Source organism: Chiloscyllium plagiosum, unplaced genomic scaffold (assembly GCF_037043375.1).
Source record: "Chiloscyllium plagiosum isolate Xiang-an unplaced genomic scaffold, Cpla_swu_hap1 HiC_scaffold_18, whole genome shotgun sequence".
Lineage (NCBI taxonomy): Eukaryota > Metazoa > Chordata > Chondrichthyes > Orectolobiformes > Hemiscylliidae > Chiloscyllium > Chiloscyllium plagiosum.
The window spans coordinates 12164169-12191936 of record NW_028270156.1 but is presented as its reverse complement, the minus strand read 5'-3'; positions in this window follow the sequence as shown (position 1 = coordinate 12191936).

The window sequence follows — 27768 nt, the reverse complement described above, 5'->3', positions numbered from 1 at the left end:
TGTGAAATCTGAAATCAGTTTGTACATCTGAAATTGAAAATTAGTGTCAATGATTGTTGTAAAAACCCATTCTGGCTGAATCCCTTTGGGGGAAGTAATTTTTCATCCTTAGTGTGTCTGCATTGTACGTGACTCCAGATCCAGAACAACATGGTTGGCTCTAGGTTGACTGAACAAGACAGTTAGCTCAAGAGAAACAAATTGTACTGCAATACCCAAATTCCATTACAGAACAAAGAGAAGTCTTGTTTGAGGCATTCCATCATTGGTAAATGGATCTTAATAGGAAGCATCCCAGCAACTTCCCTCATAGATTGATGCTTTCCAGATGGTCCTGAAGCTGTGATGCCACTTTCACATGTTGTGTTTCATGTTCATATCTGAAATGCAAGCATAATCCCCCCTTGGATTATTACTAGATACCAACTCTAAACTTGGACTACTCTCTTCAAGTATCTCAACAAAAGCTATATTTGCAACACAACTTCAGTAGGGAACTAAGACCTTTACAGTGGCCCTGCAGCAGAAGGGTTGATATATTGTTAACAGATGCAGGAGTAGGCCATTCAGCCCATCAATTCCATTCCACCATTCAATTAGATCATGTCTGATGTCCATTAATACACACTATTTACCTCTCCCTTGATATTCTTAATATCTTAAGAAATGTCCTGTTGGTTTACACAGAAATATTCATCCAATTACTGATTTTATCCCTCTTGTTTTGTGACAGGGATTGAATGAATAAATATGAATGAATGAATGAATTAATTAATATCCTTTATTATCTTGAAAATTAACAAAAATAGCAAATGTACAAGGGGTAAAGGTTTCAAAACTTGAAGTTGTTTTTGATGCTGATCATTATCCAGGAACTGTTGCTGGAAGTTTGGAGCTTAGGCAAATCGAGAGTAGGCTTTTCTCTGGATCCCACTCCAGGACAAGATAAGGTTTCATTGCAATGCCAGCAGGGAATGGCTTACAAATGCTCAACATACACTGAGAAATTCTTACTGCAGTAACCAAAAGCAAGAATAACATTTTGTTTAACTTTAAACAGTTAACTGGTTTGAAGGGTAAGCAGATTCTCAACTTCAATATTGGGGCACGTGGAAGACAGGCTTCATGATGATTGACATGTTGGGTGCAGGCATTTGGGAAAGGGGAGGTTGGAAGTAAGGAGCAGAGGATGAGTAGGTTGGGTCTCTACACATTGGAATATCGAAAAATGAGAAGCAACCTTATTGAATCATCCATGACATAGTAGATGCAGAAAGTTGCCTTATGAAAGAGTCTAGGATCAGAGGATGTAATGTCAGAAAAAATGTGTCACACATTTAAGGCAGAGATGATGAGGACTTTCTTCTCTCAGAGTGTCCTGAATATGTGGAATTCTTTATCGCAGAGGGTTGTTGAGGCCGGATTATTAAGTATATTCAAAGCTGGGATGGATAGATTAATAGGAATCATGGATTATGGGGAAAAGGCAGGAGATGGTTATCAAATCAGCCATGATCTCAGTGAATGCCAGAGCAGATTCAATGGGCTGAATGGCCTACGTCTGCTCAATACATGTGGTCTTTTGGCAATGTGTTAACATCTCCAGGAATGCATCCAGTCAGAGTTGGCAACAGCACTCCTCAGATTGTTTCCAAGATGCCATCTGGACTGGACTCATTGGTGTCAAAAAGGTCACAACAACTTCCTTGGAGACATCAAAAGGATGGTAGGGACTGCTGGGATAGGGAAGGGCACAGCATGTGTTACATACAATACCATGCAACATTATACATGCTTACAAAATAGAAGACAACATTTTACACAGAGTAGTTTCTCTCCCAGGCCAGGTTATATTTAACAAAATAAGGGAAAGCCAAGACTTTGAACTACTTTTCAGGAAGCAGACCATTTAATGAGAAACTGAGACTGAGCAGGCAGCATTGGGATCCATGGTCACTCTACTGAATTGTGCAGGGACCCTTTCAGGTTTAGAAAGGGGTGCTGAAATGTAAAATATTGTAGGATTGTTCACATTGTGGCATATGCTAAGTTGTTTAGGACACCTATCTGTAACGTGTCTTTGGTGGTGTCTTGGGCACTTGCCATTCTTGCTTTCATGAAAATCTTACGTTTAGTTTGTTTCTCACTGGAAGGAAATTCCAAAAATCTTCATGCCAATCTACACTTCCAGAATTTTGCATGAGAATGATGTGCAAGTGGGTGTCGATAACTTATCATTGCCCTGGATCACGGATATAAACACTATGACTATGGCAGCAAGTCAGTGGTTAGAAATTCAGCAACAAGTAACTCACCTCCCATCTCCCCAGAGTATGTCCACCATCTACAAGACATGAGTCAGGAATGTGATGGAATACTGCCCACTGGGGTCTTGTGGTGTCCCCACCGTTGCATCAGAAGCTCAAAGTTTCAACGTCACCTCAGGACGTTGAGTACTTTTCTTCAGTATTTACAAATGAGAGGGACCGTATTGTTGAAGAGGAGAGTATGAAAGGGACTGGTAAGCTAGAGGAGATACTTGTCAGGAAGGAAGATGTGTTGGGCATTTTGAAAAACTTGAGGATAGACAAGTCCCCCAGGCCTGACGGGATATATCCTAGGATTATGTGGGAAGCAAGAGAGGAAATTGCAGAACCGTTGGCAATGATCTTTTCATCTTCACTGTCAATGGGGATGGTGCCAGGGGACTGGAGAGTGGTGAATGTTGTGCCCCTGTTCAAAAAAGGGAATAGGGATAACCCTGGGAATTACAGGCCAGTTAGTCTTACTTCAGTAGTGGACAAAGTGATGGAAAGGGTACTGAGGGATAGGATTTATGAGTATCTGGAAAGACACTGCTTGATTAGGGACATCCAGCACGGATTTGTGAGGGGTAGGTCTTGCCTTACAAGTCTTATTGAATTCTTTGAGGAGGTGACCAAGCATGTGGATGATGGTAGAGCAGTGGATGTAGTGTACATGGATTTTAGTAAGGCATTTGATAAGGTTCCCCATGGTAGGCTTATGCGGAAAGTAGGAGGCATGGGATAGTGGGAAGTTTGGCCAGTTGGATAGAGAACTGGCTAACTGGTCGAAGTCAGAGAGTGGTGGTAGATGGTAAATATTCAGCCTGGAGACCAGTTACAAATGGAGTTCTGCAGGGATCAGTTCTGGGTCCTCTGCTGTTTGTAATTTTTATTAATGACTTGGAAGAGGGAGTCGAAGGGTGGGTCAGTAAATTTGCAGACGATACGAAGATTGGTGGAGTTGTGGATAGTGAGGAGGGCTGTTGTCGGCTGCAAAGGGACTTAGATATGATGCAGAGCTGGGCTGAGGAGTGGCAGATGGAGTTCAACCCTGCCAAGTGTGAGGTTGTCCATTTTGGAAGGACAAATAAGAATGCGGAATACAGGGTTAACGGTAGGGTTCTTAGTAAGGTGGAGGAGCAGAGGGATCTTGGGGTCTATGTTCATAGATCTTTGAAAGTTGCCACTCTGGTGGATAGAGCATGTAAGAAGGCCTATGGTGTATTAGCGTTCATTAGCAGAGGGATTGAATTCAAGAGTCGTGAGGTGATGATGCAGCTGTACAGGACCTTTGTAAGGCCACATTTGGAGTACTGTGTGCAGTTCTGGTCGCCTCACTTTAGGAAAGATGTGGAAGCTGTGGAGAGGGTGCAGAGGAGATTTACCGGGATGTTGCCTGGAATGGAGAATAGGTCGTACGAGGATAGGTTGAGAGTGTTAGGCCTTTTCTCATTGGAACGGCGAAGGATGAGGGTTGACTTGATAAAGGTTTATAAGATGATCAGGGGAATAGATAGAGTAGACAGTCAGAGACTTTTTCCCCGGGTACAACAGAGTGTTACAAGGGGACATAAATTTAAGGTGAAGGTTGGAAGGTATAGGGGGATGTCAGGGGTAGGTTCTTTACCCAGAGAGTGGTGGGGGCATGGAATGCGCTGCCTGTGGGAGTGGCAGAGTCAGAATCATTGGTGACCTTTAAGTGGCAGTTGGATAGGTACATGGATAGGTGCTTAAGCTAGGACAAATGTTCGGCACAACATCATGGGCCGAAGGGCCTGTTCTGTGCTGTATTGTTCTATGTTCTATGTTCTATGTAGGACATAATGTCCATGGAACATGCATTACTATCAAGCCAAGCAGATTGATTATCAAATGGTGAATCTTTCTGATGTGCCAATGGTAGCTGGCAAGAGTGGGAGAGCTTTCTAAACAACACTCAAGAAGCACAACACCTTCCAGGACAAACCAGAAGACCTGATTGATATCCCATCTACCACCTTCATTCCCTCCATGACCAACACAAGTGTACCATGTACTGAAAAATGTGTTGCTGGAAAAGCGCAGCAGGTCAGACAGCATTCAAAGAGCAGGAGAATCGACATTTCGGGCATAAGCCCTTCTTCAGGCTGAAGAAGGGCTTATGCCCGAAATGTTGATTCTCCGGCTCCTTGGATGCTGCTTGACCTGCTGCGCTTTTCCAGCAACACATTTTATAGACAATAGACAATAGACAATAGGTGCAGGAGTAGGCCATTCAGCCCTTCGAGCCTGCACCACCATTCAATATAATTATGGCTGATCATTCCTAATCAGTATCCTGTTCCTGCCTTATCTCCATAACCCTTGATTCCACTATCTTTGAGAGCTCTGGGGCAGAGCATTCCACACAGCCACCACTCTCTGGGTGAAGACATTTCTCCTGAGCTCTGTCCTAAATGGTCTACCCCGTATTTTTAAGCTGTGTCCTCTGGTTCGGCACTCACCCATCAGTGGAAATATGTTTCCTACTGCCAGAGTGTCCAATCCTTTCATAATCTTATACGTCTCAATCAGATCCCCTCTCAGTCTTCGAAACTCAAGGGTATACAAGCCCAGTCGCTTCAGTCTTTCAGTGTAAGGTAGTCCTGCCACTCCAGGAATTGACCTCATGAACCTACGCTGCACTCCCTCAATAGCCAGAATGTCTTTTCTCAAATTTGGAGACCAGAACTGCACACAGTACTCCAGGTGTGGTCTCGCCAGGGCCCTGTACAGCTGCAGAAGCATCTCTTTGCTTCTATACTCAATTCCTCTTGTTATGAAGGCCAGCATGCTATTAGCCTTCTTCACTACCTGCTGTACCTGCATGCTTGCCTTCATTGACTGGTGTACAAGAACACCCAGATCTCTCTGTACTACCCCTTTACATAAATTGATTCCATTGAGGTAGTAGTCTGCCTTCATGTTCTTGCCACCAAAGTGGATAACCATACATTTATCCATATTAAACTGCATCTGCCATGCATCTGCCCACTCACCTAACTTGTCCAGGTCACCCTGTAATCTCCTAACATCCTCATCACATTTCACCCTGCCACCTAGCTTTGTATCATCAGCAAATTTGCTAATGTTATTGCTGATACCATCTTCTATATCATTAACATATATTGTAAAAAGCTGCGGTCCCAGCACGGATCCCTGCGGTACCCCACTGGTCACTGCCTGCCATTCCGAAAGGGAGCCGTTTATCACTACTCTTTGTTTCCTATTAGCCAACCAATTTTCAATCCAATCCAGTACTTTGCCCCCAATACCATGCACCCCTAATTTTACTCACTAACCTCCTGTGTGGGACTTTATCAAAAGCTTTCTGAAAGTCCAGGTACACTACATCTACTGGATTTCCCTCGTCCAACTTCATAGTTACATCCTCAAACAATTCAAGAAGATTAGTCAAGCATGATTTCCCCTTCATAAATCCATGCTGACTCTGTCCTATCCTGTTACTACTATCCAGATGTGCAGTAATTTCATCCTTTATAATAGACTCCAGCATCTTTCCCACCACTGAGGTCAGACTAACTGGTCTATAATTTCCTGCTTTCTCTCGCCCACCTTTCTTAAAAAGTGGTATAACATTAGCCACCCTCCAATCCTCAGGAACCAACCCCGAATCTATTGAACTCTGGAAAATAATCACCAACGCATCCACGATTTCCCGAGCCACCTCCTTCAGTACCCTGGGATGCAGACCATCAGGCCCCGGAGACTTATCGACCTTCAGACCTAACAGTCTCTCCAATACCAAATCCTGGCAAATATAAATTCCCTTAAGTTCAGGTCCTTCAGCTACTGTTACCTCAGGGAGATTGCTTGTGTCTTCCCCAGTGAACACAGATCTGAAGTACCCATTTAATTCCCCTGCTATTTCTTTGTTCCTAGTAATATATTCCCCTGTTTCTGTCTTCAAGGGCACAATTTTTGTCCTAACCATTTTTTTGCCTTGCACATACCTAAAAAAGCTTTTACTATCCTCCTTTATATTATTGGCCAGTTTACCTTCGTACCTCATTTTTCCTCTGTGTATTTCCTTCTTAGTAATCCTCTGTTGCTCTTTAAAAGCTTCCCAGTCCTCAGTTTTCCCACTTATCTTAGCTATGTTATACTTTTTTTCTTTTAACTTTATATGTTTCTTTACTTCCCTCGTCAGCCACGGCCGCCCCTGCCTCCTCCTGGGATCTTTCTTCCTTTTAGGAATGAAGTGATCCTGCAACTTCTGAATTATACACAGAAATATCTGCCATTGTTCCTCCACGGTCATCCCTGCTAAGGTATTGCACCATTGAACTTTGGCCAGCTCCTCCCTCATAGCTCCATAGTTCCCTTTATTCAACAGAAGTACTGTCACTTCCGACTGTACCCTCTCCCTCTCAAATTGCAGATTGAAGCTTATTGTATTATGGTCACTACTTCCCAATGGCTCCTTCACTTTGAGGTCTCTGACCAATTCTGGTTCGTTACACAATACCAGATCCAGAATTGCCTTCTCCCTGGTCGGCTCCAGCAACAGCTGCTCTAAGAATCCATCTCTGAGGCACTCCACAAAGTCTCTTTCTTGAGGCCCAATACCATACTGATTCTCCCAGTCTACCTGCATGTTAAAATCCCCCATAACAACTGTAGTGACATCTTTGCGGCAGGCCAATTTCAGCTCCTGATTTAACTTACATCCGACATCCAGACTACTGTTTGGGGGCCTGTAGATAACTCCCAAGAAGGTCTTTTTACCCTTAGTATTTCTCAGCTCTATCCACACTGACTCTACATCCCCTGACTCTAGGTCCCCCCGCGCAAGGGACTGAATATCATCTCTTACCAACAAGGCCACCCCACCCCCTCTGCCCGTCAGTCTGTCCTTACGATAGCATGTGTATCCTTGAATATTCATTTCCCAGGCCCTGTCCACTTGAAGCCACATCTCAGTTATCCCCACAATATCGTATCTGCCAATTTCTAAAAGAGCCTCAAGCTCATCCATCTTATTTCTAATGCTTCGTGCATTCATGTATAGTATTTTTAATTTGTTACTGCTCTCACCCTTCCCATCAACCCTTATTTCACTCAACCTTACAGCATGATGCCTTTCCTAGTTTTCTGCCTCATTGATACAGTTGTCTTTCTTGACTTCTCTTGTTCTAACTTTCCCTTCAATTTCTTTTTTAAACATCCAGCTTGTCCCCTCCCCCCCGCTACTTAGTTTAAATGTAGCAGTGTTGCAGTAGAAAACCTGCCTGCCAGAATGTTGGTCCCTAACCTATTAAGGTGCAAGCCGTCTCTCTTGTAGAATTTATGTTTACCACAAAATATACCCCAGTGATCCAAGAACTTAAATCCTTGCTTCCTGCACCAGTTCCCCAACCACACATTCAAGTCCATTATCTCCCTGTTTCTGGCCACACTAGCCCGAGGAACTGGAAGCAAACCGGAGATAACCACCTTGGACGTCCTGCTTTTCAGCCTTCTTCCTAGTTCTTCGAAGTCTCGCTGTAGTATGTTCCTCCTCTTCTTCCCGACATCATTTGTGCCGACATGTACCACCACCTCTGGCTCTTCACCCTCATCCTTGAGGATTTCCTGCACTCTATCCGCGATGTCTTTCACTCTAGCACCAGGAAGGCAACCTTAAATCTCCTTAAATCTCGTCTGCTGCCACAAAAACCCCGGTCAGTTCCTCTCACGATTGAGTTCCCTATTACCGTGGCTCTGTGCGATGTCTGACTCTTCCGCTCTGCCTCTGCGGCAACTTTTGATTGACAGACCTGGCCGCTTTGCGAACTGGCAGTGTCATCAGTCTCTGTTTCCAAAAGCTTCAACTTGTTCCTGACAGGTACTTCTCCCGGGGTCTCTTGCACCTGTCTCCTCTCTGCCTTCCTCATCGTCTGCTCTCTTCTGGCATGATTGGTGTAATAACATCGCTGAAGGTCTTGTCCAGAAAGATCTCGTTCTCTCGGATGAACCTAAGGTCTTCGAGTTCTTTCGTCAGCGCTGCAATATGCTCGGTCACTTGCTGAATGTGTACACATTCTCCACACATATACGAGCCAGACACACCAGAGTCGTTGACCTCCCACATCAAGCACTGAACCAGCTGGGCAGTCATGTCTTCACCCTCTTCAACTGTGGCGTAATCACTTCACTCAACCTCCTTGTCAAAGATTCTTGAGCTGAAGCCTCACTCTTCGATCTAAACTTCCTTAGACCCTCTTTTTGTGGCACGTCTGTGGACTCTTAATTAAGGTTAGAGGAGGAGGGAGGGAGGGAGACCCTACTTTGTAGGACCTGGGGTTTAGAACACACCCACTCTAATATTAATCACTTACCTTCCCGACCGGCTTTGCGCTCCGTCTGAACTTCTACCCAGCTCCCGCCGCTCTCTGCTGCGAAAAGCTCTGATCTCCAGCATCTGGAGTCCTCACTTTCTCCAAGTGTACCATGTACAAGATGCCCTTCACCCAGTCTTCTTCGACAACATGTTCCAAACTGCAAACTCTGCCACCTGGAGAAGCAAGGACAATGTGCATTTGAGAACACTCTTCTTGCACATTCCTCTCCAAGCCGTAAGTCATCCTAACATGGAACCACATCCCTGTTCCTTTAACTGTTGCTAGATCCAAATCCTGAAATGCCCTTCCTAAAGAAATTGGAGTTCAAGAAGACAGCTCAACACCATCTTCTCAAGGGCAATGAGGGAAAGTCAATGCTGGTCCAGACAGTAACACTACATTGTACGTGAAGCATAAGAAAGAAAGATAGGAGATAGTGAGGCAAGGAAGGACTTCTGGTGGTGTTGATGACCAGAGATAAAAATGCATTGTTACCATGATAACAGATTATCAGCACAGATTCACTGTTCTTTCTAATCTACATCTTTTACATCTCAATGCAGGGATATCCTCACTGGCACAGTATTCTATAACCAATCTCGCCCCACTTGGGAAGAAAAGGACAGATTCAAAGAGACAGGCACATTAAAATCGACAAAAGCAGAGGAATAAAATTTAAAACTTCAGGCACCTAGCAGTGGATGCACTTGTATGGACAGTTAAAGGAACAGGTTTATGGCTTTGAGAGGAACTTACTAGGAATACCCTTGTTTTTTTTCCAAGGAACAGTGTCTGCCATATCTGTCCTGGTTAAAGCATAGTTTTCTCATTTATGGTCCGCTTCTCTTCATTCATTCACTGATCAAAAAGAGGCACCTAGAAATGGGTGGCATGTTGGCACAAAGGTTAGCAGTGCTGCCTCACAGAGCCAGGGACCTGGGTTTGATTCCACCCTTGGGTGACGGTCTGTGTGGAGTTTGCATGTTCTCTCTGTGTCTATTTGGGTTTCGTCCCACATTCCAAAGATGTGTGGGTTAGGTGGACTGGCTATGCTAAATTGCACATAGTGTCCAGGAGATGTGCAGGTTAGGTGGATTAGCCGTGGGAAATGTAGGGATAGGGTACAGCGAGGAGAGGTCTGTGTGGAATGCCCATCAGAGGGTTGGTATGGGCTTGATGGGCTGGATGGCCTACTTTCACACTGTAGTCAAGTAGGCCTTTCGGCCCATCAGGTCTGCTGTGCCATTCAACAAAATCATGGCTGATCTGATAACCCTCAACTTCACTCTCTTGCCTTTCCCACTTAACCCTCAATTCCATAGGAACAGAAGTAGGCCATTCAGCCCTCAAGCCTGTTCCAGCACTCATGATTAGCCTGTGATCTAACTCCATATGACTTTGTGACATTCACCAATGTCCAAGTGATGAAGGGGTTCAGCAAATATGACCCAGTGGAGATCAAAGTTAGATCCATACAATCTGTGTATTTGTCATACTTCAACATTCTCTGAAAACATATGTGGAGGGATTTGTCTCCAGTGAACATGGTAAAGCAGCTGAGCTGCCAATCATTGAATGTATTGCTGGTTGGTCCAAAGACAGTGACTACTGATCTCAACAAGTTCGAAGCCTTTGGCCTTTTAGGATGGCACAGCGGCTCAACAGTTAGCATTGCTGCTGCACAGTGCCAGGGACATGGATTTGATTCCACCTTCATACCACTGTCTGTTTGGAGTTTGCACATTCTCCCCATGTCTTTGTGGGTTTCCTCCCACCATCCAAAGATGTGCAGGTTAGGTGGATTGGCGGTGCTAAATTGCCCAAAGTGTCCAGGGATGTAGAAATGCAGGGGTGGGTTTGGGTGGGATGTTCTTTGGACAGTTGATATTGATTTGATGGGCTGAATGGCCTGCTTCCACACTTTTGTGATTCTGTAACCCTTCCTATATTTTCTTAACTAAAATTGATCTGTCTTAGATTCCCTTACTGATTAAAAACCTACCTCAGTCTTGAATATACTTAATAATTCTGCAGGAAAGTATTTGAAAAAAATGACAAACTTTTAAGGAAAAACAGCTTCCTCAATTCTGTTTTAGATGTGCAACACCTTACTGCGTGTTTATGCCCTGACAAACCCCTTAAGGATCTTACCTGTTTAATTGAGGTCTCCTCTCTTTCTTCCAAATTATAATCAGTATAAGCCTAATCTACTCAGCCCGTCACAAAATCCCTCCACACCCAGAATCAACTTTGTGAACCTTCTCTGTCTCCAATATTTTTCTTTAGATAAAGGGGCAAAAACTGTTTACATTATTCCAGCGTAGGTCAGATCAGTAACATGCAGAGTTACTGGGCCGAATGGCCTACTTCCACACTTCCTATTTTTATATTCCACTCCCTTTGAAATAAAGGTCAACAGTCCATTTACCTTCCCTACTCGCCACTGAACTTCAAGGCTTGGTTCTAATGATTCATGCATGAAAATTTCTGAATCCCTCTCTCCATTCAGCTTCTCTAATTCTTCCTGCCAAAGTGCATAACTTTGCATTTCGCTACATTATATCTCTTCTGGCATGTTTTCACCCTCTCACTCAACCTGCCTGCATCCCACTGCAAACCCTTTGAGGCATCCTTATTACTTGCCTTCCCACCCGTTTTTGTACTGTCTGCAAACCTGGCGAAGATACGTTCACTTCTGCATGCACGTCACTAATATGCAAGTCATGAAAGGTTTCTGATGAGCAATTTGGAGGCAAAAATCAATGAAACAAATTCACTTGTAACAGCTGGTTATTCAGCATTTTGAATGGTCTTTAGCAGTTTTCGGCAAATTTTGCACATTTTCATACCAGAGGACCATAAATGTTCGGAGACAAGTCAGTCCTTTGGCCTATCAGATCTACTGTGCCATTCAACAAATTCGTGGGTGATGGTAATCCTCAACCTCACTCTCTTGCCTTTCCTGCATTACCCTTGATTCCATCAGAACATAGAAGTAGGCCATTCAGCCCTCAAGCCTGTCAAGGAGTTAACAAAGTCGAGATCTATCTTTATGTTTAAGTTTTTATAAGACTTTATCAATTACATGTTAACATTACGTACCCATTTGGGAAAACTATTGACCAAAACCAAATTAAACAAAACCAATCCTTCAGGGGCAGTGTAACTCACATTTGTTATTTGATTAGATTTGGGCGGCACGGTGGCTCAGTGGTTAGCACTGCTGCCTCATAGGGACCTGGGTTTGATTCTAGCCTCAGGTGACTGTCTGAGTGGAATTTGCACATTCTCACTGTGTCTGTGTGGGTTTCCTCCAACAGCCCAAAGATGTGCAGGTCAGGTGAATTGCCATGCCAGGTTGCCCATAGTATTAAGGGATATGTAGGTTAGGTAAATTAGTCAGGGGATGTGTAGCGTAATAGGGTAGGGGAATGGGTCTGTGTGGATACTCTTTAGAAGGTTGGTGTGGATTTATTTGGCCAAATGGCATGTTTCCACACTGTAAGGGCTCTATTATTCTATGAATTATAGAGTCATACAGAACAGAAACAGACTCTTCCACCCAATTCATCCATGCTGACCAGAGTTCCTCAACTAAACTAGTTCCATTTGCTAAACAACATCAAAATTTCATTGGAGGGACGTGAGAATACATTCCGGCCCAGTGGTATTCACCCGTCATGAAAAGAGATTTCAGAGTGTCATTGGGCATCCTATACTCCCTCTCTAAGGACACTTAGACATGATCGTAACCACAAAGGAGGAGCAGACAACTAGAAATTCTGGCCTGCTGCCTGGACTTGTTGATAGCTGCTTTGGTCAGATACAGAAGTAATTCCACAAGGAGGTCTTCTGAGATGTCCACCTCATTGCCCAGATCTGTTGACATTAGGCATGGTAATCTGAGAGATGATTAAGAGACCATTATCCATATTCTAATGATCATTCATCTATCTACTTTATATTTGACTCACCCCCCTCACACTGTGCCTATGGAAGCAGCTCCATGACTTCATCATATGATTGCACCAGCGTCCTAAAGCCCTTACACTCCAGACATTCCTTCCATCGCATGACTCAACAGAAATCTCTCACACCCTGACACTGCCATGTGTTGACAGAATTTGTAGTTTTCTAACCTCCTTGGCCATGTTATAAATTTGCATAAGTTTTCTTGATCATCAAGTTCAAGACTTGGGGCTCAAATGTGAAGACTCTGACTCAAAATTAGGGGTGCTGCCCATTGCAATGCAAGATCACTGCTGCCTCACAGCACCAGAGTCTGAGGTTTGATTCCAGTCTCAGGCGACTTGTCTGTGTGGGGTTTGCACATTCTCCCCGTGTCTGTGTGGGTTTCCTCCGGGTGGTCTGGTTTCCTCCACAAAGATGTGCAGGTTAGGTGTATTGCCCATGCTAAATTGCCAGGTCTAGGGCAAATATATGGAAAGGGAATGGATCTGGGTGGGTTATTCTTCGGAAGGTCGGTGTGGACTTGTTGGGCTGAAGGGACTGTTTCTACACTGTAGGGAATCTAATCTAATCTAATCTAATCTAATCTAATCTAATCTAATCTAATCTAATCTAATCTGACTGATAACATGTACACAGATGAATGGTGAAGTTGGCAGTAAAGTTGTAATGTCACTGATTCCCAGGCTGGCATTACAGGGGTATGAGTCTGAATTCTTTAATGCTGATGATGAAATTCAAACTCAATAAAAATCTGGTGTAATGGTGACTGGCACGACTGTTAATTAAAATCAAAACCCATCTGTTTCACAAAAAAATATTTTTTTAAAAATTAAGGTACGTTTTTCTGAGAATGAAGTTAAATGTCACTGGAAACTGGAAGAAAAGGTTTAAGTTGGTGTAAAGCTGCTTGTCCGTTCACTCACACCTGATTCCTGCTTCGATCTGATCAATTTTATTCGTACCAACCTAACCTTTCTGTAATTTTTATATTAGACTTTCTTTTAGAGTTGAGAATTCTGGATTTGAAAACTGAAGCAAATTCATTTTATGAGTAGTTACTTCAAGATTTAAAAAAAAAACACCAATCAAAATTTATAAAAAGTAAGGAAAGATGTGATTTCAGGGAGATTCCACAATAATATAATAAATGTTATAGATATTTGACTGAAATTTCAAGGTGAATAAATATGTACAGGCGCCCCCCCGGTTTATGAACGTCTGACGTATGAGCGCTCGTACAATGAATGAGATCCCATATTAAGATTAACTTAAAAGGTCCAACAAAATAACATTTGCTTTTTCTTATAAACAACTATCTTACATTACACTCCATTGTATTCCAAATTGCATACAAATAATCTGCGAACCATACTCAGGAATGCAACCCGTTCTTAACCCAGCAACGGCCTGTACGCATTAAAATAGCAAAACTGTCTCAATGTTGAGTGGAGCTACATATTCTTCCTATTTTCTACACTATCCCTGTTTGAAAAAAAGGAAAATCCTATGAGGCATTGTGGCTGACTGTGGGGAGTTAGTATTCTGGGAACATAGGTAAAGTACCACCGAAGGAATTTAAATTCAATTAATGAAAAAATTGGCAGTAAAAGCTGGTACCCACACAGAGGACATGTACTGTGGGGGACATCAGCAGTGCTGCTGTACAGCAATAAGTGTGGTGGAAAATTAAAAATAAAACAGGGGACTCAGTGTCTCCTTCAGGAAATTGGCTGGCCACAGCCAATGTACAATGAGAGATGTTCCTGGTGAACAAAGACATTGAATCTCAAGACTGCGTACAAAAGGAAAATTATATATGTATGTGTGAAGCTAGTAGCAGAGTTGAAAAGTGTGGTGCTGGGAAAACACAGCAGGCCAGGCAGCATCCGAGGAGCAGGAGAAACATCAATTCTCCTGCTCCTCGGATGCTGCCTGGCCTGCTGTGTTTTTCCAGCACCACACATTTCAATTCTGGTCTCCAGCATCTGCAGTCCTCACTTTCTCCTGAAGCTAGTACCAGTAATGACAACCATGAAAGCTATCAGTGATTGTGATAAAAACCTATCTGGTTCACAAATGCCCTTTATGAAGGGAAATCTGCTGTTCCTATCTGGTCTGGTCTACCTGTAACTTGTTACGATATGGAGTAAACTCTCCTGCTCACTGTAAACCAGCAACACTCAAAAAATTTATCCTGTGCAATAGCCTGTGAAAATCCAAGAGGCCAAGACCTATTTAAAGTAAAAATCAACAACTTTATTTCTTAAAGTATAACAGAGAATAATTAACTAACAACTATTTACAACTCCTCTTTAACCTATCTTTTACCTTCCCTTCTATAATACCAGTCCAATAAAACTCCCGAATACAATTTACAAAACAAAACTTCTTATCTCAGCTTTCAGATTTCTCTGTATTCTGGTCAACTTTTCTTCTTCTTGGGGATTCTGCTTCACAGGTTACTGATCGATAAAGGTACCTTTAAGAGAGCTATTTTTTCAGACCATCTTTACATGTTGGTAGTTGGCCATTCTCCTCTCAACTGTTCAATTTTCCCCGATCTTATACCCCCAAAACATTGGATTATGTCATTGGCTTTTACGATTGTCAATACACTAAATTCAAACTGGATTGGAGTTTGGTATTTTTTGGGGTATAATTCAAATTGATTGGTCTAATTCAAATCTGCTTTCGGCCGCATTTTGAATACTGTGTACAGTTCTGGTCGCCACATTACCAAAAGGATGTGAATGCTTTGGAGAGGGTGCAGAGAAGGTTTACGAGGATGTTATTGTATGGAAGGTGCTAGCTATGAAGACAGGTTGAGTAGGCTAGGTTTATTTTCACTAGAAAAAAGGAGATTGAGGGGAGACCTGATTGAGGTTTACAAAATCATGAAGGGTATAGACAGGGTGGATAGAGACAAGCTTTTTCCCAGGGTGAAGGATTCAATATCGAGAGGTCATGCTTTCAAGGTGAGAGGTGAAAGGTTTAAGGGGGATACACGCGGCAAGTACTTCACACAGAGGGTGGTGGGTGTTTGGAACGTGTTGCCAGCAGAGGTGGTAGAGGCAAGCACGGTAGATTCATTTAAGATGCATGAGTAGGTGGGGAGCAGAGATATACAAATGCTTAGGAATTGACCGACAGGTTTAGACAGTACATTTCGATCGGCTCAGGCTTGAAGGGCTGAAGGGCCTGTTCCTGGGCTGTAAATTCTTTGTTCATTGTTCTTTGTTTTGTTGTTTCCAGGCAACCAGCTATCCTAACTACCACAGTAGCTGGAGCACATGTGACATTGTATTTTTTTTTTCAGAACACTTGGTACTATCAGGTAGGTTTTGCGAGCTTTTAACTCTCTTAAAGGTACAGTACACCCACATCTTTACAACACATCTCCCCTTAAGAAAAAATGAACCATCATAATAAAAAGATGGCTTCATTACTTTTTCTTCCTTTTAAACACATTACCCCAACATACAGATAACTTTAATATAAGTTCACCGTAACTTCTTCCCATATACTTATATATAAAACATTAAATAAGTACAAATCACATCTAAACTCTATCAGTTAAATCTGTGATAATGCATCTGCAATTACCTTCTTATGGCCCACAACATGTATGATTTTTAAATTAAAATTCTGCAACATAAGACTCCAATGAAATAGTCTCCATCTGGGCCTGTCTGGCTTTGAAAGGGTTAAGCCAATAGGGGTGTTGTTTTAGGGAAATACTAGATTAGATTACTTACAGTGTGGAAACAGGCTCTTCAGTCCAACAAGTCCACACCAACCCGCCAAAGCGCAACCCACCCACACTCATTCCCCTACATTTACCCCTTCGCCTAATTTAGCATGGCCAATTCACCTAACCTACAGTCTTCCCCAACTGAGTCTTAGATATGTCCTTATACTGCAGCAACAAATCTTTCAACTGCATTCTCTGCTCCTGAGACAGAAAGCTTACTAACCTATCCCACACCTCAAGGACTTCTTCATTTTTTAATCTATTTTGAGGCACCTCAAATGCCACATCATCTGGATTTGATTCCTCACTCTACGGGGCAGTAACTAACACCTGTTTCTCCAGTTCTTTCTCTCTAGTATAATACTGTTTCAACATGTTCATATGACATACTCGATACCCTTTTTCTCCTATCTGGCATCTTTACTTGACAGTTCACCTGACTTGACATTTTCTTAATTTGATAGGGACCATTAAACCTGGCTTTGAAGGATCTCCTATCACTGGTAACAGTACTAACAGTTCATCCCCTCGGGAAAACGTCTGAGTCTCAGGGCTTTTATCTGCCACCTGCTTCATTCTACACTGTGCCCTCTTTAGGTGCTGTTTAGCTAACTCACCTACTCTATTTAATCTCTCCCTCACCCCTAATACATATTCTAAGTGTGAGGTATCTGACGTCAGTCCTGTCAATGTTTCTTTAATTAATTTCAAAGAGTCGCTCACTTAATGACCGAACATTCACTCAAAGGGAGTGAACTGAGTAGATTCGTTTTGGGCATCTCTAATGGCAAACAATACGAAAAGGATACCTTTACCCCAATCATTTGGGTAATCCTGACAGTAGGCTCTCAACATGGTCTTCAAGGTCTGATGCCACCTTTCTAAAGCTCTCTGGGATTCAGGATGATACACACTGGATTTAAAGTGCTGTATACCTCAGCTATCCATAATCTTCTTAATTAGCCTGGCAGTAAAATTTGACCTTTGGTCCAACTGAATCTCTCTGGGTAGCCCATACCGTGTGAGGAAAGCTAATAACTCCTCTACTACCCTTTTTGCCTTGAAACTCCGTAATGGAATTGCCTCCGGAAATCTGGTAGACACATCCATTATGGTTAATAAGTACTGGTTCCCACTTTTAGTTCTCAGGAGGGAACCTACACAATTAATTATAACCCGCGTGAAAGGTTCTTCAAATGCAGGAATTGGCAACAAAGGGGCTGGTTCTATTCCTGCCTGAGGCTTACCTACCATTTGGCATGTATGACACATACGGCAAAAGTTAACCACATCCTTGTGCATTCCAGGCCAATAAAAATGTTTTTGTACCTTAGCGTGAGTCTTTCGTAACCCTAGGTAACCTCTTACATGTAGTTCATGTGCTACCTGTAACACCTCCTGTCTGTATGCTACTGGCAATACAATCTGGTGCACTTTGGCCCATTTCTCCTCTGCACTAACCTGCCATGGTCTCCATTTCCATCTTAGGATTCTATCTTTCAGATAATAACCCTCCAGAATATTATCTGCCTCCTTTTCAGGGTACGCTTCCACATATATATCTTTTACCATCTTGTCTTGCTGTTGCAAGTTTCTTAGTCTTTCAGGAGTAAACACGTCTGTCTGATCCTCTGCTTGTTCAGGTGTCCGCTAACTGAACCTCAACTCCTTCATCTTTCTCTTTACTTTTCGCTTTATGCTGTGACTTATGATAGTGGGATCTGGATACCAGACAGTCTGGGAAAATACCAGGATATTTCTGTTTTAACTCCTCAGTTTCTTGGTCTTCCTTGGGCTTCTCCACAACAACGGGTGTCACTCCCACCTTGGATCCTGCCAAATCATTCCCAAGAATAAACTGAATTCCTGGAACTGACACTCTGTCAATCACTCCCACTGTAATTTCCCCGTCTTAAGACCATAAGACATAGGAGCGGAAGTAAGGCCATTTGGCCCATCGAGTCCACTCTGCCATTCAATCATGGCTGATGGGCATTTCATCTCCACTTACCCGCATTCTCCCCGTTGCCCTTAATTCCTTGTGACATCAAGAATTTATCAATTTCTGCCTTGAAGACATTTAGCGTTCCGGCCTCCACTGCGCTCCGTGGCAAAGAATTTCACAGGCCCACCACTCTCTGGTTGAAGAAATGTCTCCACATTTCTGTTCTGAATTTACCCCCTCTAATTCTAAGGCTGTGTCCACGGGTCCTAGTCTCCTTGCCTAACGGAAACAATTTCCTAGTGTCCACCCTTTCCAAGCCATGTATAATCTTGTAAGTTTCTATTAGATCTCCCCTTAATCTTCTAAACTCCAATGAATACAATCCCAGGATCCTCAGCCGTTCCTCGTATGTTAGACCTACCATTCCAGGGATCATCCGTGTGAATCTCCGCTGGACACGCTCCAGTGCCAGTATGTCCTTCCTGAGGTGTGGGGACCAAAACTGGACACAGTACTCCAAATGGGGCCTAACCAGAGCTTTATAAAGTCTCAGTAGCACAACGGTGCTTTTATATTCCAACCCTCTTGAGATAATTGACAACATTGCATTCGCTTTCTTAATCACGGACTCAACCTGCATGTTTACCTTTAGAGAATCCGCGACTAGCACTCCGAGATTCCTCTGTACTTTGGCTTTATGAATTTTCTCACCGTTTAGAAAGTAGTCCATACTTCTATTCTTTTTCCCAAAGCGCAAGACCTCGCATTTGCTCACATTGAATTCCATCAACCATTTCCTGAACCACTCCTCCAAACTGTCTAGATCCTTCTGCAGCCTCCCCATTTCCTCAGTACTACCTGCCTGTCCACCTAACTTTGTATCATCGGCAAACTTCGCTAGAATGCTCCCAGTCCCTTCATCCAGATCATTAATATATAATGTGAACAGCTGCGGCCCCAACACTGAACCCTGCGGGACATCGCTTGTCACCGGCTGCCATTTCGAAAAAGAACCTATTATCCCAACTATCTGCCTCCTGTCAGACAGCCAATCCTCAATCCATACCAGTAGCTCACCTCGAACACCATGGGCCCTCACCTTGCTCAGCAGCCTCCCATGTGGCACCTTATCAAAGGCCTTTTGGAAGTCTAGGTAGACCACATCCACTGGGTTTCCCCGATCTAACCTACTTGTCACCTCTTCAAAGAACTCCAACAGGTTTGTCAGGCACGACCTCCCCTTACTAAATCCATGTTGACTTGTTCTAATCTGACCCTGCTCTTCCAAGAATTTAGAAACCTCATCCTTAATGATGGATTCTAGAATTTTACCAACAACTGAGGTTAGGCTAATTGGCCTATAATTTTCCATCTTTTGCCTTGATCCTTTCTTGAACAAGGGGGTTACAACAGCGATCTTCCAATCATCCGGGACTTTCCCTGACTCCAGTGACATTTGAAAGATCTCAACCAACGCCTCCACTATTTCCTCAGCCAGCTCCCTCAGAACTCTAGGATGTAACCCATCAGGGCCAGGAGATTTATCAATTTTAAGACCTTTTAGCTTTTCTAGCACTTTCTCTTTTGTAATGGTAACCATACTCAACTCAGCCCCTGACTCCCTTTAATTGTTGGGATATTACTCATGTCTTCCACTGTGAAGACTGAAGCAAAGTACTTATTAAGTTCTCCTGCTATTTCCTTATCTCCCATCACTAGACTTCCAGCATCAGTTTGAAGTGGCCCAATGTCTACTCTTGCCTGTCGTTTGTTTCTTATGTATTGAAAGAAACTTTTACTATCATTTCTAATATTACTGGCTAGCCTACCTTCATATTTGATCCTCTCCTTCCTTATTTCTCTTTTTGTTATCCTCTGTTTGTTTTTGTAGCCTTCCCAATCTTCTGATTTCCCAGTGCTCTTGGCCACTTTATAGGCTCTCTCTTTCTCTTTGATAGATTTCCTGACTTCCTTTGTCAGCCATGGCTGTCTAATCCCTCCCCGGATAATCTTTCCTTTCTTGGGGATGAACCTCTGTACAGTGTCCTCAATTTTACCTACAAACTCCTGCCATTTTTGCTCTACTGTCTTCCCTGCTAGGCTCTGCTTCCAGTCTATTTTCGTCAGTTCCTCTCTCATGCCCTCATAGTTACCTTTATTTAACTGTAACACCATTACATCCGATTTTGCCTTCTCTCTTTCAAACTGCAGACTGAACTCTACCATATTATGATCGCTGCTTCCTAAGTGTTCCCTTACTTTAAGATTTTTTTATAAAGTTGGCACTCCAACCTGATCTTACATAGGGGAACGCTAAATTTCTGTCCATCTGTCTCACAAATTACCACGCTTTCGGGTAACAGATCAGAAAGAGCACATATTCACTTTCTCATACAAACAGTGACTGGTTAGATCCTGTATCTCTCAAAATTTTACCTTCTTGTCCTTCTCCCCCTGTTCTTTCTGCGTAAACTTTACCAAGAGAGGCAAATTCTTAGTAGAGATCAGGTACTAACTCCATACTCTGTCCTCCCTAGGCTATGCACTCTCCTGCAGCTCCTCAGCTCTTCTTGGGGTCTCCTTTACTACCTTCACTAATGTCTCTGGCTTAGCTTCTTTTACCACATCTTTTCCCACAGTGCCTTTCTTTAATGACCAGCACTGTGACCTTACGTGTCCCACTTTACCACAGTGGAAATACCTGAGGCCTTTCACCTCCTTTCCATCCTCTTGGGCCTCTTTTTTATCCTGTGGTAAATTCTTACCCGTGCTCTCTACTCTTGGTTTCGTAGTGTAGGATCTCCCCTTCTCCCAAGTTCTATCCCTCACAGGATGAAATTCTGGTTAGAAGCTTGTCTTATGCACCAACATGTACTCATCTGCTAATTCCGCTGCCTGTCCCACTTGCTAAATTTTCTGTTCCTTCATGTGAATTCTCCCCATCTCTGGAAGTAAGTTTTTAAACTCATCCATCAGAATAATCTCTCTTAGAGCCTCAAATATCCTATCTATTTTCAAAGCACACACCCATTGATCAAAATGACTATGTTTGATTCTTTTGAACTCAACATAAGTCTGACTTGGTTCCTTCTTTGTGTTTCTGAACCACTGCTTCTGGTACCAATTCATAAGGACTTAAAATAGCCGTTCAACCTCTTCATAATCTCATGAACCCTCATCTGGCAGCATTCAAATACCTCGCTAGCTCTGCATACCAGTTAAGTCTGAACTAGCATTACCCATAAATCCTCAGACCACTCCATCTTCAACATCAAAAGTTTTGACATAACTATCTTCTCTTTTAATCTCCATCCTGTTAACTTGACTTTGCTGACTAAGTTGCAACTTCTCAAGTTCAAATTCTTTCTTCTTGTCTCTCCCTTTCTTCACTCTTTGTTCAGCTGAGAACCTTCTCTCTCTTTTTCCTCTCTCTCTTCTCCCTCTTTCTCTTTCTCTCTCCTTTTCTTCTTTTTCTTTCATTTTCTCTCTCCCTCTCTTCTCTCTCTGTTTGTTTCTCTTTCTCTTTGTTTGTCTTCTAACTCCATTTTCCTCAATTGTAATTTAAGTTTTTCAACCTCTACTGTACATGTCTGTTTCTTAGATATACCTAAGTGTTTGAGAAATGCCTTTACAATTTCAGCTTTACCTTTGACCTTGGTTAAACCCAAATCTAACTTTGTTGCTAATTTTAAAATTATGGCCTTTTTCTTTCCTTCTAAACTTTCTTGACAAATTTGAGAATCACCTTCAAATCACAGAACCTCTTTAGTAATTACTGAAAGTAAACAAGTTGCCTCACCCACATTTTATTTAAAGATCTAGGACACTAACCTGAAAGTGTTTAAATCTGGTGGGATTTTTCATACTCCCAAATCTATTCAAATTTTTCTAAAACAGTTCAAGTCCCTGATGAGCCCCCAACTGTTACGATATGGGCTAAACTCTCCTGCTTACTGTAAATCAGCAACACAGAAAAGATTTATCTCATGAGGTAATCTGTGAAACTTCAATAGGCCAAGAACTATTTAAAGTAAAAATTAACAACTGTATTTCTTAAAATATAATAAGAGAATAATTAACTAACAACTATTTATATTGAGTATAGGAGTTGGGAGGTCATGTTGCAGCTGTACAGGACATTGGTTAGGCCACTTTTGGAATATTGCATGCAATTTGGTCTCCTTCCTATTGGAAGGGTGTTGTGAAATTTAAAAGGGTTTAGAAAATATTTACAAGGATGTTGCCAGGGTTGGAAGATTTGAGCTATAGGGAGAGGTTGGGGATGTTTTCCCTGGAGCATCGAAGGCAGAGGGGTGACCTCATAAAGGTTTATAAAATCATGAGGGACATGGAAGGGGAAATAGACAAAATCTGTTCCCTAGTGGGGGAGTCCAGAACTAGAGGGCATAGGTTTAGGGTGAAAAGGAAAAGATATAAAAGGGACCTAAGGGGCAACGTTTTCACGCAGAGGGTGGTACGTGTATGGAATGAACTGCCAGAAGTGTTGGATTCTGGTACAATTTGGTATTTTTGGGGGTATAATTTAAACCAATTGGCCTAATTCACATCGGTTTTGTCATTTCCAGGCAACCAGCTACCCTAGCTACCCCAGTAGCTGAAGCACATGTTACATTGTATTTTATTGGGAAGACTTGGTGCTGTCAGGTAGGTTTTGTGTGCTTTTAACTCCTTTAAAGGTACAGTACATTCACATCTTCATAACAAACTGTGTTCAAACACGCAACAATGTGCTCAACTCATGCTGCCCTCTGGAACGGCTGGGCAATTAGGGATGGGCCTTGTCAATGATGCCCATATCCCATATAAGAATAAAGGAAGATAAAATCATCAGCTTGAGACCTGATTTTAATGCCACAATAGAAGATTTGGAAACTAAGTTCATTAAATTTTCATAGGCATTGATTGGTGAGTTTTTATTAGACAAGAAAACAATGAAGAGTATAAAAAGACACGAACACAGTGCAATGTTTATTTCACATCAATATTCCTGCAATCAAATTGCAAGTTAATATAAAGAGCAAATAAACGTGCTTCAACCAGAATAGAGAATCAGACAAGCAATAATAATAGATCTTCCTTCTATGTTTAACTTATGAGACAGTGCTGACTCTAACTGTGACATCTTCCACAATCAAGTGCAAGAAGAGTTCAGAAAAAATGCCCCCCTGACATCATTGCAAACTAAATTTTATTTACTTGCATTGCTGTTGTCTGAAACAGAACTTAAATTAATTCATTTAAACATGAGTCATACACAAGATGGTTTGTTTTTGCCCGATGTGCAATACATTACTCAACCACTATTGAAATCAAATCTGTTGGGAGTGTTCCAACAGAGTTTAAGTATGTTGATATCAAGATGGTTAGTATTTGATTTTATCAGTTGTCTGGATGGGCTGAGAGAGAGTGAGGCTCATGAAATGATGAAGAAATGAGTGTATTGAATATCAATGCACGAGGGGAAGGGGAGAAACAGGAGTCAATGATGTTACTTAAGTGGCTAGTTAAGTATTGTTATGATTTGAGTGCCATAAGTACCGCCCACAATAAATATAGGAGCAGGAGTCAGCCAATCAGCTCCTCAAGCCAGTTCCACATTGAAGGAGATCATGACTGATCTGTGCCTTAACTCCAGGTCGCTGCCTTTGGCTCATATCCCTTCCTACATTTGCTTACCAAATATCATTATTAGTCTTCATCGGACCCTTAATTCCAGATATTTGAAATTCAGTTCAAATTCCACGCTCTCCTGTGGCAGGATTCAAACTCACATCTCCCAGAATATTACCTGTGTCTCAGTATTAATAGTCTGGTGATAATACCACTCAACTGTCACCTCCTGTTCGTCTTTTGTTGACTAATATAACATAAAGGGATAGTTTAGTGAACTTAGAAACTTATTATATTCAGTGGAGATCCTAAATATATTGGCCTTTATTTTTTCACCTTACCAAATCTTACTTTATTTTTCTAAATGTGTATATGTTCTCTCTTTGAATTTCCTTCCTTGAAATAATTAACATATTTCAGCAGACAACTTCTTGCATGACTAGCTTCTATAGAATGGCCAATTCACCTGACCTGCACATCTTGGACTGTGGGAGGAAACCCACGCAGACAATATGAAAACTCCACACAGACAGTCACCCAAGGCTGGAATCGAACCTGGGTCCCTGCCGCTATGAGGCAGCAGTGCTAACCACTGAGCCACCGTGCCACCCAATATATTAGTTTCCAAGTATTACTGTTTGTTTCCTCTCTAGGATAGAAGTGATATTAAGAATAACTATCTGTGGTTGGAAGTTTGTTAAAAAGAACTAACTTTTAAATTGATCCCCCATGGCTTTCAAAGGAATGAGTGAGCATCTTAATTCTGGTGGTAGTTTCTTTTTCAGAGAATCCCTACAATGTGGAAGATGGGCATGTAGCCCATCATTCTTGATGAAAGGCTTTTGCCCAAAATGTCGATTTTCCTGCTCCTCGAATGCTGCTTGACCTGCTGTGTTTTTCCAGCACCACTCTAATCTAGACTCTGATCTCCAGCATCTGCAGTCCTCACTTTCGCCAATGCAGCCCATCAAGTCCACACTGATCCTCCAAGGAGCACCCCAGCTCTGTAACCCTGTATTTCCCACAGCCAATCCACCTAGCCTGGGTACTATGGTCAGTTTAGCACAGTGAATCCACCTAACCAGCATATCTATCGTCTATGGGAGGAAATCAGAGCACCTAGCAGAAAACCATGAGGACACGGGGAGAATGTGCAAGCTACATTCACACAGTCGCCTGAGGCTGGAAGTGAACCTAGGTCCCTGGCGCTGTGAGACAATGCTAACTGCTGAGCCACCGTGCAGCATCCATCGTTGGTTCTGTTTGCAATCATGATAAGTAAGTGGCCACTTTTTTTCCTGTCAATATCCTGACAGCATTTATATTCATTCTTTTCTAGTCTAGATTGTTGATATTTTAAAAAAAACTTTGTAATGCTTGAATTATTCTTTAGTCAAAAGAAAAAAAAATTCACAGTTGTTCACTCTTCTGACTCTGACCTGCTGTTAATTCCCACCCCCAGTCTCTTACCCATTGCTGCTAAAATCTTCAGTCATCACTATTGTCGGCCCAGGCGTTCCCCTCCTACTCTTCTCTGTGTCACTGTTGCTCCATCTGCAAAGAGCAATTCAAAAAACATATATTCAGCTAAGCGTGCATCACCTTCTCCCAACTAATGACTGGACAAGCTATCTCAGAGACCCAAGCTAATGTTCCAGGGGCATGGGTTCAGATCCCACCATTGCAAATGGTGAAATTTGGATTTGAATCTAAAATATCCTCCAGATGAAGTGGGCTATAGTAGAAAATGCAGCAGTATTGGACAAGAGGTTCAATGGAGTTTCCCTCGATATCGGAAACATCATCTTTGAACTCAGTTCTGTGCATCAAGGTGAGATTCCTAATAGGCAGCAGTAAATTGTCAATTAAGGATGAAGAGGATTGTCCTCCCCTCCACTATCCTGCCCACCTGCACCTCCAGGTCCCTGCTGGAGAATTGCTGATCCATTTTCCCCTCTCCAACCCCCTCGAAATGACACTCCATCACCAAGCACCAATTTCAGAAAGTCAGTGTTCAGCTTGGCGCACTGCAGCTTTTGAAAGATGGCACAGGCACCAGGAATATTGGTCTTTTGGACACTATCCAGTGAGTAGCAAGTTCTTCAGGGAAAGGTAGGTGGTAGAATGGGGATAGGAGTGGGTTATACAGCAATAAGACTTGTTAGGCCTCGCAGAGATAAACTTGTTCCTGTGAAACTTGATGAAACTGACACGTGCTCCCACGAGGAGGTTGAACAGTTCATCCACTTTACCAACACCTTCCACCCCGACCTCAAATTTACCTGGACCGTCTCAGACTCCTCCCTCCCCTTCCTAGACCTTTCCATTTCTATCTCGAGCGACCGAATCAACACGGACATTTACTATAAACCGACCGACTCCCACAGCTACCTAGACTACAACTCTTCCCACCCTGCCCCCAGTAAAAATGCCATCCCATATTCCCACTTCCTTCGTCTCCACCGCATCTGCTCCCAGGAGGACCAGTTCCAATACCGTACAACCCAGATGGCCTCCTTCTTCAAAGACTGCAATTTCCCCCCAGACGTGATTGATGATGCCCTCCACCGCATCTCCTCCACTTCCCGCTCCTCTGGCCTTGAGCCCCGCCCCTCCAATCACCACCAGGACAGAACCCCACTGGTCCTCACCTACCACCCCACCAACCTCCATATACATCGTATCATCCGTCGTAATTCCCGCCACCTCCAAACGGACCCCACCACCAGGGATATATTTCTCTCCCCTCCCCTATCAGCATTCCGAAAAGACCACTCCCTCCGTGACTCCCTCATCAGGTCCACACCCCCCACCAACCCAACCTCCACTCCTGCACCTTCCCCTGCAACCGCAAGAAATGCAAAACTTGCGCCCACACCTCCCCCCTTACTTCCCTCCAAGGTCCCAAGGAATACTTCCGTATCCGCCACAAATTCACCTGCACCTCCACACACATCATTTACTGCATCCGCTGCACCCGATGTGGCCTCTTCTATATTGGGGAGACAGGCCGCCTACTTGCGGAACGTTTCAGACAATAGCTCTGGGCCACCCGGACCAACCAACCCAACCACCCCGTGGCTCAACACTTCAACTCCCCCTCCCACTCCACCAAGGACATGCTGATCCTTGGACTCCTCCATCGCCAGACCATAGCAACATGACGGCTGGAGGAAGAGTGCCTCATCTTCCGCCTAGGAACCCTCCAACCACAAGGGATGAACTCAGATTTCTCCAGTTTCCTCATTTCCCCTCCTTCCACTTTGTCTCAGTATCAACCCTCGAACTCAGCACCGCCTTCCTAACTTGCAATCTTCTTCCTGACCTCTCCGCGCCCACCCCCACTCCGGCCTATCACCCTCACCTTGACCTCCTTCCACCTATCGCATTTCCAACGCCCCTCCCCAAGTCCCTCTTCCCTACCTTTTATCTTAGCCTGCTGGACACACTTACCTCATTCCTGAAAAAGGACTCATGTCCGAAACGTCGATTTTCCTGCTCCTTGGATGCTGCTGCGCTTTTCCAGCAACACATTTTTAGCTCGAAACTGACACTTAGCCAAGAAAACATAAGATTCAAATACATGTTTCCATTACCTTTTTTTAATAAAAGCCCTTCTGATTCATGAGTGTCCTTCAGGGAATGAAACCTGCCATCCTTACTTTGTCTGGCCTGTATATGACTTTGAGTACACAGCTTTATTTTTCCTTTTTAAATTCTTCTGTGGCACATGGACATCACTGGCTAGGCCAGCATTTATTGTCCAGCCCTAGCTACTCTTGAGAAGGCAGTGGCAAGGTG